The sequence below is a fragment of the Aquila chrysaetos genome, chromosome 12, assembly GCF_900496995.4.
Source record: "Aquila chrysaetos chrysaetos chromosome 12, bAquChr1.4, whole genome shotgun sequence".
In the NCBI taxonomy this organism is placed as follows: Eukaryota; Metazoa; Chordata; class Aves; order Accipitriformes; family Accipitridae; genus Aquila; species Aquila chrysaetos.
Genome location: NC_044015.1, coordinates 23,147,475 through 23,161,822, shown reverse-complemented (window position 1 = coordinate 23,161,822; position 14,348 = coordinate 23,147,475). Strand labels below are relative to the sequence as shown.

The 14,348-nt window shown below is 42.5% G+C and overlaps 1 protein-coding gene across 12 annotated transcripts in view; it reads left to right on the top strand.

The window, feature by feature from the left end:
• The window catches only part of TLCD4 (TLC domain containing 4), a 40,534-nt gene that overhangs the window by 5,161 nt on the left and 21,025 nt on the right, over positions 1-14,348 (top strand). For 2 of the 12 annotated variants that reach the window (XM_030034299.1, XM_030034294.1), the window contains 2 exons: positions 3,044-3,230; positions 4,942-5,110. The exons of 4 other annotated variants lie outside the window; for them this stretch is intronic. The gene's annotated coding sequence lies outside the window, so the exon portion shown is untranslated. Of the gene's footprint in view, positions 1-3,043; positions 3,231-4,941; positions 5,111-10,164; positions 10,188-10,310; positions 10,490-10,674; positions 10,890-11,168; positions 11,282-11,929; positions 12,029-12,962; positions 12,986-14,348 lie in introns of those variants that run through there. 6 more of the 12 variants (XM_030034301.2, XM_030034304.2, XM_030034298.2 and 3 more) reach the window with 6 other exon arrangements.

Here is a 14,348-nt window from a genome sequence, read left to right as displayed (position 1 = left end):
TACTCCTAAAACCAGATTTGCAGTCTGATACTACCTGCCTGGAAATATATCTTCAAATCTCTTTATAATGTTAAATAAAATTTGCAGGGTGCTTGGGGATTGGGATGTAGGGTTCTCTACATATTCACTGCTGCTTTTGGACTGGGGTTTTCCTGAGCTTTCCATGGGTCTGTAAGGAGGATGAGGAGAAACACATATTTGTTTAGCCGGTCCTGGATTCCTGCTGTCAGAAGACTGGCCACCGCTTGTGCAGGGAGATAGCCTGGTCTCATCTATCAGCTTGTATCAGTGCATACCTCTTCCTCTCTCAGACTGAAAACAGGTGGTTGCGGGGAGGGGGGTTGCTGCTGCCATCACAGGTCATTTAGATTTCAGTACTCAGCCCTCAGCATTCTTAGGCTTGAGAAAAAGGCCTCTCACCGTTCTACGCTCTCTCCGTCCTCTCCTTATGAACATAGAAAATGTGTCAGACCTGGTACCCTCCACTGTAAAGACAGATTCCCATGTTGAAAGTGAGGACAGTTTTCTGAGCCGTTTAGGTTTCTAAAGGTCTATGATTGAATTAATGACATGTTGGAGTTGGGAAGAACTGGTCATATTAAAAGAGAAGAGATTATGTGTTCTGGTTTTGCTCTACACTGTCTTTTATTTTCTTTTCCTCCCATTTTCCTTGTGTCTTTTCTTTATGCAGTTGTATTTAAAAATATGTCATTTATTGACTGTTGTTTTGGGGATACTGCCAGGTATGGCTGTAGGTTTGGGGATTTGTCCAAATCCTGTTAAAGTCAATTGAATGTAATGACTCCACTAGCCTTCAATGGAGATAAATTGAATTCTCTGTAGAGTTTGCAAGAGCTGGCCAAGTTATCTCAGCATTTTAATTTCTGTACGTTTTTGTATAATTCTTGCAAGACAAAATATTAACATTTTGACATCTGAAATTCCTTCCATTGCTTCTGTTTAGTTAAAAATATGTAAGATGTCAAGCACAGGAAACCATGTTAACGAAAAGCTGTCAGTTAAAAGTCCAGCTATAGCCAATATAAGTCACCTTCTGCACTACATTTTAACAGTCTAATTATGTGATAACATAAAATTTAAAAACAGTTACCCCTCACATTTTTTTCAACAACCACAGGTGATGTGTAACACTGTTGTATCTATGCTTGACAGTGCAAGAAGAGAATGTCCCTACCTATATTACAGATTACATGAATGTTAGGAAATTATACACCATTTGCATTGGTTATTGTGAATTTAATGCATTGTTAAGGTGTAAAGTGAGTTGGTCGATTCCTGTTGTTGTGAATTAAACAGTGATAATGAGACAATTGCTTAGAGTTAACTTATGGTATTAATTATTTTGCTGACTGATGATTAATATATTACTGAAAAGAAAAAAAGTTATGCATGCAGAAACATTTATGAGTTTTCCTCACAGCTTCTGATTTACTAACATTGACCAAAGACAAATAAATAATAGAAATAATTTCCAAATAGGGATCCTACAAGTGATTTCATATTCTTTTTAGAATACTTTGAAGACAAACTATGTTGTCTTTTTACTTGTACCTTTGTGTTTGAGGACTGGTACAATTGTAAATACAAGCAATTCTTAAGTAGATAATAGTCAAGTGAAGAGCTTGTATAAGCCTCGATTATTATTATTTTTTAAAAAATCTAATTGAGAAACCGTAAACTGCAATCACCTTTAAAGAGTACTGTACACACAAAGAAAAAAAAAATAGTTTGTTCAAAGTGAAACTGAAGAGTTACTGCCCTGGACTTGTTACCTTCTCCCTTTGGTGTATATTTTTGTAGTTAAGAATCAGATCATGAGAAGCCTTGATTCCTGTAACTTCCACAGCAGTGATGGGGGGATGAAGTACTGTGTTCTTGTCCAGATTATTGTTTTTATTGTTACAACATACAGGAATTCTTTGGGACAGGCACTATGCAAAAGTCAGATGAAAAGACTGTTCCTGTTTTAAAGAGATTTATTGAAATATGTATTTTTTTGAAGAAAGATTAATTACACAAGGTGCAAAGCATTACCTGCTCCAGCACCTGGCTTCATGTATTTTTCCCTGTGATAACTTGACATACAAGAGTTTGTTCAGTGCCCAGATAGCCTGTATATATGAGCATCAAATTTACTGAATTCTGAACATCATGGACTTGCTGCATGGTATGTCTGGCACATCCAGTGAGTCAGAGATGTCCAGTCTAACACTCAGTGCATATGTGTGGAGTACAGCGTGTCCAGAACGCATCTGACTTGTGCACTGCAGGACATGGCATTGGACTAGAACATCTTGGTTTGCATATGTGCAAGTACTGTTGGCCCAAGATACTTTGAGTCTGAAAGTTCCCACTTTCAGTGGTGAGATTCCTTTTTCAACTGGGGTGTAATTTCCACATAGAAAAAGAGGACATCGCCAGAGGAACTCCAGATGTGTAATATCCATTATTCAGCAAATCAAATGAACAGGTGCTGAAATGTTGGCTCTTTAAGCAGTCCCAGTAGAATTATTACAGCAAAATGTGTATGTTTACAATAAAATAAATGCGCAACACTGGGAAAAAAAACCCACAAAACCACATCCAAGATGTTGTAATTAGTGTATATTACAATGCAATTTTTCTGCATTTTATTCAGTTAGACAATATATTTGGTGCAATTCACAAAGAGACTTTTCGAACACATTTATAGTGTTTGCATTGATACATTTTTATGGTGAAACTCTTCCACCTTAGCATTTTTTTCATATATATCACATATACAATTAGGATTATTTTTTTATTTTCCTTATTTTTAATTATCCTTGGGCTTTATATTCAGTATTTTTCTAATATTTGTAGATACTTGAGTAAGTCAATCTGAGTGAGTGTTGCTTATCAGCAAAAATGTTTATGGTGTCATTGGAAGTGGAAACCTAAAAATATCCCCCACTTGATCTGAAAGGCAAGATTCAGTTCTGTGTTTTAGCATTGATGTATTCAAATGTACTGTTTCTTCTCTTTTTTCTATCTTTCTTACCAGGACTGCTGTCTTAAATCTTAGGTTTGGAAGTTACAGTACAGAGCATGATCTCCTTCATATGGCTAGAATTGCACAGAGGGACAGAAATCTGTTTCTATGAAATAACATGCAGATCAAGGCTTTAGAGAGGGGGGAAATCACTAGACCTGCTGATATCAATGGAGACTAGACAAGAATTAAACTCTAGGTAAGAATCTATAATAGTGCCAATACAAAATTTGCAAATAGTTACAATATTAACAAGTAGCACTGCTAAAAGCAGGGTCTTTGCTAGAAGACATTATTAGCAATAAAAGAAAAATGAATAGTACATTCTGGGGCTCCTAAACTGACAAAATTAGGACATAAAGTATGTTTCCTTTTGAAACAGTGTATTACACCACTTTAATATCTACCCCAAAACATGAAATTAAAAAGCTTTAATATTTAAGAGATACCCATTTTAAAATCATGTTGTTCTCTGAAAAATATAATTACAAGTATTATTGAGTACTGTATTTGAGAACTATGTAAAAAATAACTCCTTGTTTTTGTATTCAGGGTTTTTTTCATGGATTTCAACAGCATTTGGACATATATAATGTGAGTGTGCACCAGGTTTCATTGTGTCCTTGTGCTGCTAAGTAATTTTCCTTCCTTGTTTCCTCAAGGCTTTCACAGATCAACAGAGGATGGGAAAAATCACTAAAAATGATAGACAAATTTTTGCAAAATCTTAAAAATTGACAGACAGAGGAAACTGTATTGTCTGAAGAAACTACTTAACCTTTTCAAGCTAATAAAACTGCCACTAAAATATCTTAATAAACCATTCTTTCCGCACTGTAGTGCGTGCTGAAAGAGGCATAGTTAAATGCTGTGCAGCTGCTATGGCATGTGCCAAAGTTTAGGCTGATCTAAGCGAGGCTTAGAAGCTATCTTTAGCGTACAGATGAGTGATACTATCCCAAGCATGCACTCTGTCTTTTACCTGATGTGCTGCTCCTGAAAATCTGATGCTATCATGTAAAACAAAATACCTAGTATCAACAAGCACTGTTTTGTTCTCTACTTGAATTACGCTGATTTTAATTAACAGTCTGCATGTTAAAAAAAAGCATTGCTTTTTGACCCTTTGCATGTTGAATTGTTGGGATATAATTTGTTTTTAGCACTGCTTGGCACCAGTTTCATGCTTTTCAATTGTATGCCATTACAAAGTACATCTTATTTCATTTTCTGCTGTTCTGACATCATCAAATTCTAGTCACTACCCTGTTCTACAGTGCTCTTGTTGCTAAGAGCCTCAACTCTCAGAAGGCAAAAAGAAGTATGTGCATGTGAAGAAAAGAATCTGATATTATTTCAAGCTTCCTCCTGCTGTTTCTGGTGTGCTCCATCTTGGAGATTAGGGAACCGAGAAGTTATGTTAATCTCAAGAGCTCTCTGGTTTAAGCCTTTGGGAATGGAATGCTTTCTAGACCCTCAGTTTGCTGATCCCAAAGACGCACCCAGGTGCAGCTTTGTTTACTGAAGAGCCAAGGACACACTTAACAAAGCTGCAGTACTGCCTCTGTTATATTCCTTTGTGCAGGCACATGGGAGGAAAGAAAATGCATGGAGGAATGTGAGGTGGACAGTGAAGGAAGCCAGGGGAGGATGACTGTGGGGAGGAAGAAAATAAAGTGACAGAAAAGGAAAAGGTGATAAGAAAATAGAGGATAAAGCGGGAGAGGGGAAAAAGAGAAGACAAAATGACCTGGAAAAGAAAAACAGAGATGGCGTTCTGCGAGGTCTGTGGATCATATTCAGCACATCTGTCTTAATGCACTTTGATGTTTTGTCATAATGCTGACATGGTGCATCGGTGTAGCGGTTTGTAATGCAGCATAACAAACTCAAAATCTGCTGTTTTACAGGTCCTCAATAGCTTCTGGATGGTTATAATCAGGACAATAATACCAATAGAAAGGGTAATGCTGCAGGTGAGGTGTAACTAGATGAAACAGACAGCGTGTGACGAGAGATGAATTGAGAAGACAGGAAAACTGGAAGAAAACTGATGAAGGGAGGCTGATGCAGGAAGAGGTTAGTGACCAGACAGCTTTCCAGAAACATGCCTTTGTTCCATTACTGAGAGTAAATACTACCGGCAGAAATGCTATTTCAAAAGGGGAGGTGACGGGAGCTAGGAAAGCTAAACTAACCGATCTAAGGTGAAAAAGGGAGGGTGTGTTTAGAGGAAGTAAACTAAAGGAGGGGAAAGTGAAGGTATTGTTTAGTACACTGCTACCTAAAAATGTGACAGGATATGTTACAGTGACCTGTGCTGGAAAGGTAAGACTCACATTCTGTAGCACTCAGTCTGAGTAGATAATAACACAGTATGCATCAACACACAAAACGTGTCTGCTGTTTGGAAAATGAAGATAACACATTTCCTTCAGGAAGGCATACAGCTCAGCAACTGTTAACTGGGTACATGCAGGGTGTTTAGAAAAAAAACAAAGCACACAGATTCACTCTGTTTTTTCTATGCAAATTTTTTGGGGGGAGGGAGGATTTTTTAGAAATGGAATCTTTTTTTTCCTTTTCCATTCACTATTTTCCTGCTATTTTTCAGCTTTTTTGGCTAAAACCAAATTCAGATCCTTTCTTTTCAGTCTCTTTTCAGTCTTGGGCTTTCTGAATTAAATGCTGCAATATTAGCTGCCTACAGTTACTGTGATTGGACTCCATGGGTGGCCTGAGCAATTTTCAGACAATGGAGCCGGTTCTTTTCTCACTCACACCAGTGTAACTCGTTGGCTTCAGTGGAGTTTCTCTTGATTCACAGTGTAGTGAAAGGAGAATTGTGCTTGCTCTTTCATATGTTCTTTCATCTCCACGATATTTTTGCTTACATGTATAATTGATTTTCTGGGAATATCTCCTGCTGCTGACAGGTAGACCTACGAACTTCCTAAGATAGAAATAAATTTAAGCATTTTTTTAGGTCACTGAGTTCAATCCACTGCTGCTACAACACCATGTTATATAATTTCTTTCATAAACTGATCAGGCTTTAAACATTCATTAAGACTCTATTCCAACTACAGTTGTCAGAGAGAAAGGTTAGTCATGTCCTGGGTAAGTTCAAAACCACAACTGAAATAGTTTTCAAATGTTCTAAAAGTATTTTCCTTTCTCACATATGCCTCACTTTTCAGTACAGCAACCATGATAAAGGCTTAATTCTTGGCAAAAGTAGGCTCAGCTCTGAGAAAGCAGGATTCTAAAATTACATGCGTACTTAGGAAAGGGTACTGTGTAGTTTTCTGTTCATGGTCACATACCTCTCACAGATTTTAGTGGGAGTTACGAGCAGTCATCTGACAGCAAATTTTTACCATACCTGAAGTGCCACCCTGAAAGTAATTACAGGAGAAGCTTATGGAACAGGTGTGCACAACTTGGCTGGGGATGGATTACTGCAGACTGCAACTTACATTGGTCTACCTTCTCGTTACCACCCTGTCTTAGCAGACCCTGTGCATTTCAGCAGAATTTGTTCCTCATTTATGGAATTCCTGGGCCTAATTGGCATGAAGCCGAAAATGATCAATATAACCAAGAAGTTTAATTGTAATTAAGGCATAGAGGAAAAGCAGAGTCCAATTTTTCTCTTACATAGTGTCAATAAGATGATTCAGCTGAAGCCAACAGAATTATGCTGTTATCTGTGAATGCTACTGTGATACTTCCATGTCCTCCTTACCTTCCCTATGGTTGTTCAGCATATGTGCCCTCTATTGACATGGAATAGAATTTTATTTTTCGCCCTGTGTTCCTCAATATCTGTTCTACACCTCTCCTCAGCAAGCCCGTTGCCTGTACTTCCCTGCTGAAGCTTGGCTTCAGAAGTTGCATTTGTTACTGGGGTGGTTCTTGACAGTTGCCATTTAGCGGTGGCAACTTTGGTTTGCAGCTGCTGGAAAATGGAGGCTGCACATTACAAGAGAGTGAGGAAGAGGTGTGTTAGTTGTGAAAGCCAAACTGTGATTGCTGTATAGCAAGCAGTGGGCTGTGATGCTACTCTGGTGACTGTTTATCCCACCCATTGGCTACTGTATTTCTGATGCAGAAATAGGTGCACAAGTTGCATCATGCAAATACAGTAATCCTCATACTTTTAGGACTAACTAGAAGTGCTCAAAGTAATTGTGTGGTAAGTTCATGCAACACTTTGTAGGAGTGGTAGAGTACTCTTGGTTTTGTTGGAATTGCTTTGCATATACAATACAGGCCTTGTGTGTTTGCTGTGAGGATCTCTTTGGGATTGCTGGACATGGGACATCCAAGGTGAGGCTGCTGCACATACGCAGTAACATCCAACCTGCTGAGATTATTAGATACCAACAATCCCAGATGTACTGGCAGTTCTTAGAATCTTCCTGGAGAACATTTCTGGTTGGAAAAGAGGACAGACAACCAATGTACGGCAACCTGGACTTATGGTAGCCATATCTAACCATGTCTACAGGCCTCCCTTCTACTGCAATGCCTTCATACCCCCATAGCCAGTTCTCTCTTATCTGCAAATTCTCTTTATCAAAAATGTGAGAGATATCCTGCTGTATGCTCACATGGAGAGCAGCTGCCAGCCAGGAATCCTCAGTGCATCACCATTCTTGGCTTTACAGTCAGCAGCGCTCAACCCAGCACGTGTTTTTGGGCTGTTGAAAGATGGCATTGTGGCCTCTGGTCATGATCTGCTGCATACACGGCAACGTGCTGATCATGGGCCAAGGAGAGAGCAGTGAGGCAGGTCAAACCCGTTTCTTTCACCCACACAGCACACCGGGCCAAAAGAATTGTTTGGTAGGCTGCGTGAGACACAGGCCTGATAGGGAGGTTTGGGGAGAGTCTGGTTTGTCTTCTCTGACATGCTTCCTAACCTGTAAGTGCATAATGGTGATGGGTTATTTTGAGGCTTAGAGCTCTGATAGGTGGTCTCTGGCAGTTATCTGTTTACTTTAAGAGATTACCACTCTCAACTATCTGCTTTACCCTGCTGCTAGGTATTACCACAGTCTTATGGTGGAGACTCCAGGTCACAGGCTGGCGTATTAAAAAGCTGCCTACTTTCATTTTTGTGCTCTGCTAGAATGAGCATGACCTCAGGCAGCTGGGAGAAATAACATCATAAAACACGGCAGCTAAATCGGCCGGAGCTTGTTGTTCGAGGCTTTGGTTCTTAACCATGAGTGGGAAGAGTCCTTGCCTGCACCTGCAGGCCTGAGGACAACCGTTCCTGCCTTCACTGCCACTGCAGATCCTCTGTCACCCCAGAGGTCCACTGTTTCTCCATATGGAAGACTGTTGTCATAGTTGTTACAACTTAAGAGGGCAAGCAGTATGTATAAAGAAACTTCAAAGTCAGTGATACTGGATTAAGCAAAAAGTGAGGACTGTTCTTTGGAAGGTGAATTACTGAAGAAAAAATTCTCTTAAAATTTTTATAGTTTATGTCATCTTGAAAGTGGTTTATGATCCCACTATGCAGTTCTTCGGTTTTAGTGGCTGTTCTGTTTCACTAAAACCTGTAGACATAGTAGAAAATAGGTTGAAATCTTCCTTTATATGAGGAATAAAATGATACGACATCAGAGTAAAAGATGAGGTTTTTTATCCCCATTTCACTAAAAAATTGTGTTGATATGATATTGCTGTCTTTATTTGTCCATCTGTTTCTGGAATAGAAGATTGGAAGCAGGAATGGGATCTCCTCCTTCACTCAGCTAAGAATGTCTTGTGGAGTTTTGTTAATAAAAATCAGTTTAAAAGCTGGTCAACCACAAGACACAAGTCCATAGGAAATCAAACTTCAGTAGTTCGGTGTCTACACAAACACTTATCCGGCCATTCATTTATGTTCAGCAATGGATTAAGCCAAGATGGCTTGAAACAGTTACAGGTGCTGGTGGTGTGCCCTGCCTACCTCCTACAGGTTACCATTTCTACAGCAGGAATGGCTCCGTGCCTCATTAATCAGTACCTGAATTCCTGGATCTTGCAGACCGGCATGTTAAGGTAAGCCAACATGAGTTTCTGTTCAGGCTTAAGCCATAGCATTCCTGCTGTGGGAGACATCTTGAAAGAGAAAATAGAGTACATAGTTGGGGTAGATTTCTTTGTCAGCCGCAGCTTAATCTAGTGCGAGATATATATGAATACCTTCAACATTTTGTTGTTTGAGAGAGGAGAAATTTTAAATTATTGATCTGAAAGATCAGGAATCCTTAATGGCAATGGAAAGTTGAGGTAGTTTAGGTTGTGTATGATAGTAGAAGCATGCCAAGAGCAAGAGGGTCCTGACCATTACGCTTTCTAGTTGGTAAAAATCTTAAGTCCAGTCATCATCATAATATGTAGTTTTGTCGACATAATTTTGCTTCTCTTTGATTCTTCAATACCATACAACGCTTCAAAAATGTAAAACGAAAAATAATTTGACAAAAATCACAGCATTTAATTTAAAAAATAGCAAGCATCAGCAATACCTGTTCTCCGTACGACGGGTGTGTTGCCGATGACCCTGTGCCGTACTGTGCTATCAAGGAGTGCCTGAACGGATTCCTGGGGCACAAACAGTCGCATCAGCATTTTTCCCGTGATGTGTTTTAGACAATGGGGCTCTATAAACGAAGGGCGCAGTGACTGAAATGTCGTCGGAAGGTGAGATGCTCTACCTAGCAGGAATTTTTCCTCCCCCAGCGCGTAAGCCCTCCTCAGCCGTGTGCATTTAGCAGAGTCCGGGGACCCGTGCGTCCACCGTGGCGTACGGGCACCGGCTCTGGCAGCGAGCAGAGGCGGCGGGCAGCCTCCCAGGCTCGCCGTGGCAGCTGCGGCACCGGGGTGGCCGGCGGGACGCTGCCCGGCCGCGGACTCCCTCCCCGCCGTGCCGCCCTGCCCGCACGGGCGCTCGCCCCTGCGCGCTGTTACGGCGGCTCGAAGGACGGTCCCGGGTGATTTAGTTTCGTGAACGCCACGTTTGCCCAGCCCGCGCCTCGGGTGCCGCGCCGGCTGCGGCTGCCAGCCCGCCGCTTCGGAGCCCCGTGCCTGCGGCGCCGGGCGGCGCGGGACGGGGGGGCGCGCCCCGCCCCAGCCGCCGAGGCCCGCGGGGGTGAGGGGCAGGGGGAGCTGCTCTGGAGAGGGGGGCGGCGGCCGCCGGCCGCCAGCGCGGGGCGGGCGGGAGGGGCCGGGGGAAGCCGCCTTCCCCTCAGAGGCGGCGAGCGGAGCCCGGCGGCAGGTGGCGGCGGCGGCTCGGCCCCTTTAAGGCTACGCCTGCCGTAACCCGATCATCGCAGCCGGAGCCCCCGCCGCCACCGGCGGAGCATCCTGCGCCTGGGAAGGGCTGTCCCGTCCCCGCCGCCGCGGGGAGGCATGGCGGAGGCGGCGGCGCGGCCCCGGTAGCCCCGCTCCCAGGTGCGGCGGGCGCGGGAGGGGATGGAGGGGGGCCGCGGGTCCTCGGGGCCTGCTTGGGCCTGGCGGGCGGGCGGTCTGTAGCCCCTTCCCCCTGCCCTCGCGGGGCTGCGCGGAGCGGCCCCTTCCCTCCCTCCGTCCCTCCCTCCGTCCGCGACCCCCCCCCCCCCCCGGCGGCCGCCCCCGGGGGCCGCGGGCCGCAGCCGGCCGCGCTGGCCGCTTTGACAGCGCAAAGTGCAGCAGCTGCCCCCGTCCTCCCGCCGCCCCGACAGCGGTAGCGGGTGGCCGCGCCCGGAGCCAGCGCGGCGGGTGCGTGCGGCGGCTGCCTGCCGGCCGGCCGGGGCTACCGCCGCGGGCGGGCACGGTGTGAAGGGCGGGCGCCTCGGCTGACGGGGAAGGCTAGGTAATGCCCGGCTCGGGGGGAGCGCCCGGCGGCTTCTGGTTAGCGCTGCGCTGCGCGGGAGTCTGCCCGTTAGGGTCCCTCCGCGCCCCTGCGGCTCGGTACCTCCTCCGAGTTTGGGGGGGGTTTCCCCTCCCTGTTGCTTTGCGACTGCAAACTTCTTGCAGGGTTCGAGGAAATTGATGCAGGTAAATGATACCGCAGCGCACAGCTCACCCTGTTTACCCTGCCCTTATAAAAAGGGTGCCTGATCTGCTAGTTGCTTTGGTGTTTTAAAAGCAGAAAGCGAAGTGGAGTTTGGGCTGCGAACAGCCGTGCGTAGAAAAGGGAATGGCTTATGATGTGAGTAGCTTGAATTTTGTTGCGTTTCTCCTTAATGCTGCTTACTGAGCTAGGTAAGATACCAAACGCAGTATGTCTAATCTAATTGGAGCAATAGAAACCACCGTTCAGAACCAGCAGCATAGCAAAACTCAAGCACTGCAGATGTTTTATTACTAGGCTTATTATAAAACGTGCAAACAGTCAGTAGTCCCACGTTGCTCTCCGCAAATTAGCGTGGCAAGTTTTACAACGATTGGATTTGGCTTTCAGTTTTAAACAGATGAGATGATAGGGCTGAATGGGATGTCCCGGTATCACTAGCAGCTTTAGGGTGTAATCTTGTTTGCAAATAGATCCGACTCATCCTTGAAGAAAGTAAGGGCTGCGGGCCTTACACCTTCCTCTACACTTCCTTCTTATGTCTTGTGGCTATACGGTTGCATTTCTTACTTTTATGGTGTGAAAAATTGAAGTGGAAACAGTGAAATGAGGAGAACATAAATGCTAAATGCCATTGATGGTACAACGCTTGGTAACTCTTCTGTTCCTTTATCCTCCTTCAGTTAAGTGCTGACTTGTTTCTCTCAGAAGTTCATAATGGTTTCATATTGGGGTGAATGAATGTTGAGTCTTAATATTGTTGGGTTTTTTTCTTCTATATTTCAAGCAGAAACAGAATTGCAGGAAAACCACAGCATGTTAATGGCAGATGAAAAGAGCTTATTTTCAGCTCTTACTGAGTATGATTGAAAAGCTGTGTTATTAGCTTTTTCAAAATTGCTGGGGTCAATAGAGCAATTTGATACTGCGCCTGGCGTGTAAGTAATAGCTTGCTGAAAATTGTTAGTTTCAAGTGCTTGCTGATATTTGTTTACTTAAAGACTACACTGAAAAGCTGCAAGAGTCAAGTTGTGATCACTTGTAATTACTGTCAAACTGAATGGTTAAGGCAGTAATTTTGGGTAAGCCAGGAAAAGACCACTGCTAAAAAACTAATGGTGAAAACCCTACCTGGATATAGTACTTTTTTTCCTGGATTACAAAGTAGTTACACTAAACGTCCCTCCCCACCCAGCTCTTCCACTAGCTCAAAAACTGTATCAGCTGACTGAATGGTAATCAATGACTATGCAGTTTGGGCGATAAAGTATCTGCTCATATATAATCCATGAAGTTCTGTATCTTGATCAGACTTTGCTGGACAGCTATAAAAAGATACTGGGGCAGAAAAACACAGTATAGTTGAAGCCGCCTTTGGTTTTGGCCATTGTCCTCAGGGCAAAGAAATCGTATATAATCGGAAGCTTACTATGTTTCTTTTAAGTGATAAGCTTTGGTTCAACAACATGAATAAATTTTCTTTTAAATAAAAAGAAAATCTGGTAAACAACAGTTAATTTTCATGTTAAACAGGATATAGTTGAAAACAACTTAGAGATATGAGGAAACGTTTATAGCTGAACTGTTCTTCCATCTCACATGAAACACTGTGTTTACACCTGGTCCTTGAATTGAATTAAAATAGAGCACTTTTTTAATTTGCCTAAGTAAAACATGAAATTATTCCTGGACTTGGTACTTAATGTACTTAAACAGCATCTTGATAAGCATATATGAAATCACCTTCTGAAATCAGTCTTGCAAAACTCTTACAAGTATCTGTGAGACCAAACACAGAGGCTGGGTGACTAGTTTCTTCTCTGCTACCGTCATACCTTTCTCCTTCGTGGGCATCATGGTTCTGTACTTGCTGCTAAAACTTCTGAGAGATACAGGTACATAATACTTCTGAAAGTCAGATCATGCACTTTCCACACAAGTACTTTTTCTTAAAACGAATTCCCTGTACAGGCTTCTTAGAAGAAGGATTAGCTCTTCTAATGCATTTCTTGCAAGGGATGGTTGGGAGTTTTTTTGTTTAATTCCATAATCTCCTGTACTAAAATGAACACCTGTCACACGCTGAAATGTCACTTATAAAATCTTCTGGTACTAAGGAAACAAAACAAAACATGGTTTTCTTTTGTCCAGGAGGTTATGTCGGTGTCTTTGAAAGTCAGAGGTACTAGTATAGTCATTGCAGATGAATAAAATTGGTAGCATCATAAGAATTGCTGTATTTTAGTCAAAAGAATGAAGTAGGTGTGACGATGTTCAGTGGTTTTGCTATTTTTCTGGAGAGAATTGTCTTCAACATGCATTTTGGCTTCCTTCACTTCAGGAATTAAACCAACTGATTTTTTTTCCTTACGTGGTCCAAGAGAGGACTTGCTTACTACAAATGAGATGATGTAATAACAAAGTTTTGGCCCCAGGAGTAGAATCTGGAATGGACACTGTACAGTGCTTATCAGTGAGTTTAAACTGGAAGATATAAAATTGAGTTGATTGTTTTATTCCTTCAAATGGAAAAGTTTTAGAAAATCAAGCTTAATGCCCGTTGTCTCTAGTACTTTGTCTAAAAAGTGCATAAAATTTGATTTGTATTTTGTATCTTCTTGGTCAGTGGAGGCAAATGGAGAAGTATGTGGAGAACAGTGTAAAAAGTACTTGACAGAAGGAGAATATTCAGGATAGTATTTGAAATTGGAAGTTTTAATAGACTAACATTAAAAAGTATGCAAGACTAGTATGCTGCTGAACTAGAACAGGTCATCAGATAAACAACTGGAATGAACCAGAGTTTGTTGCAATGCACTGTAGCATGTGTACATTAAAATTTTAGTTTGGAGTAAAAACACCCTTAGGAACTGAATCTTCTGATCACCCCCACTTCTGCCCTTTGGTTTGTGTTGCATAGCTGTCCCAGAGCAGGCAGCTGGTTTCCTTTTGGGTTAAACTGAGCAGGAAGATAGGCCCAAAGAGCCTCATCAAATATGATCTAACAGCTGCGGAGTCCCTAGGACGGGATTAAAGCTGGTCTGAAGTAAACACTTGAAATCCATGTGATATGGATGCCAGTTTCACTCAGCAAATTTGCTGTTATTTGTCCTGCATTCTGCTTCTATAGCTGTAGCTTTTCCTGTGGGTACTAGTCGGAGGAAGTTTTCAGATAATTCACTTTCTCTTTTTACTCTTCAATTCTGGGCAAGAAAAAAAGAAAAGAAAGAGGAGGAGGGAAAAAAGTTTGAGATCATT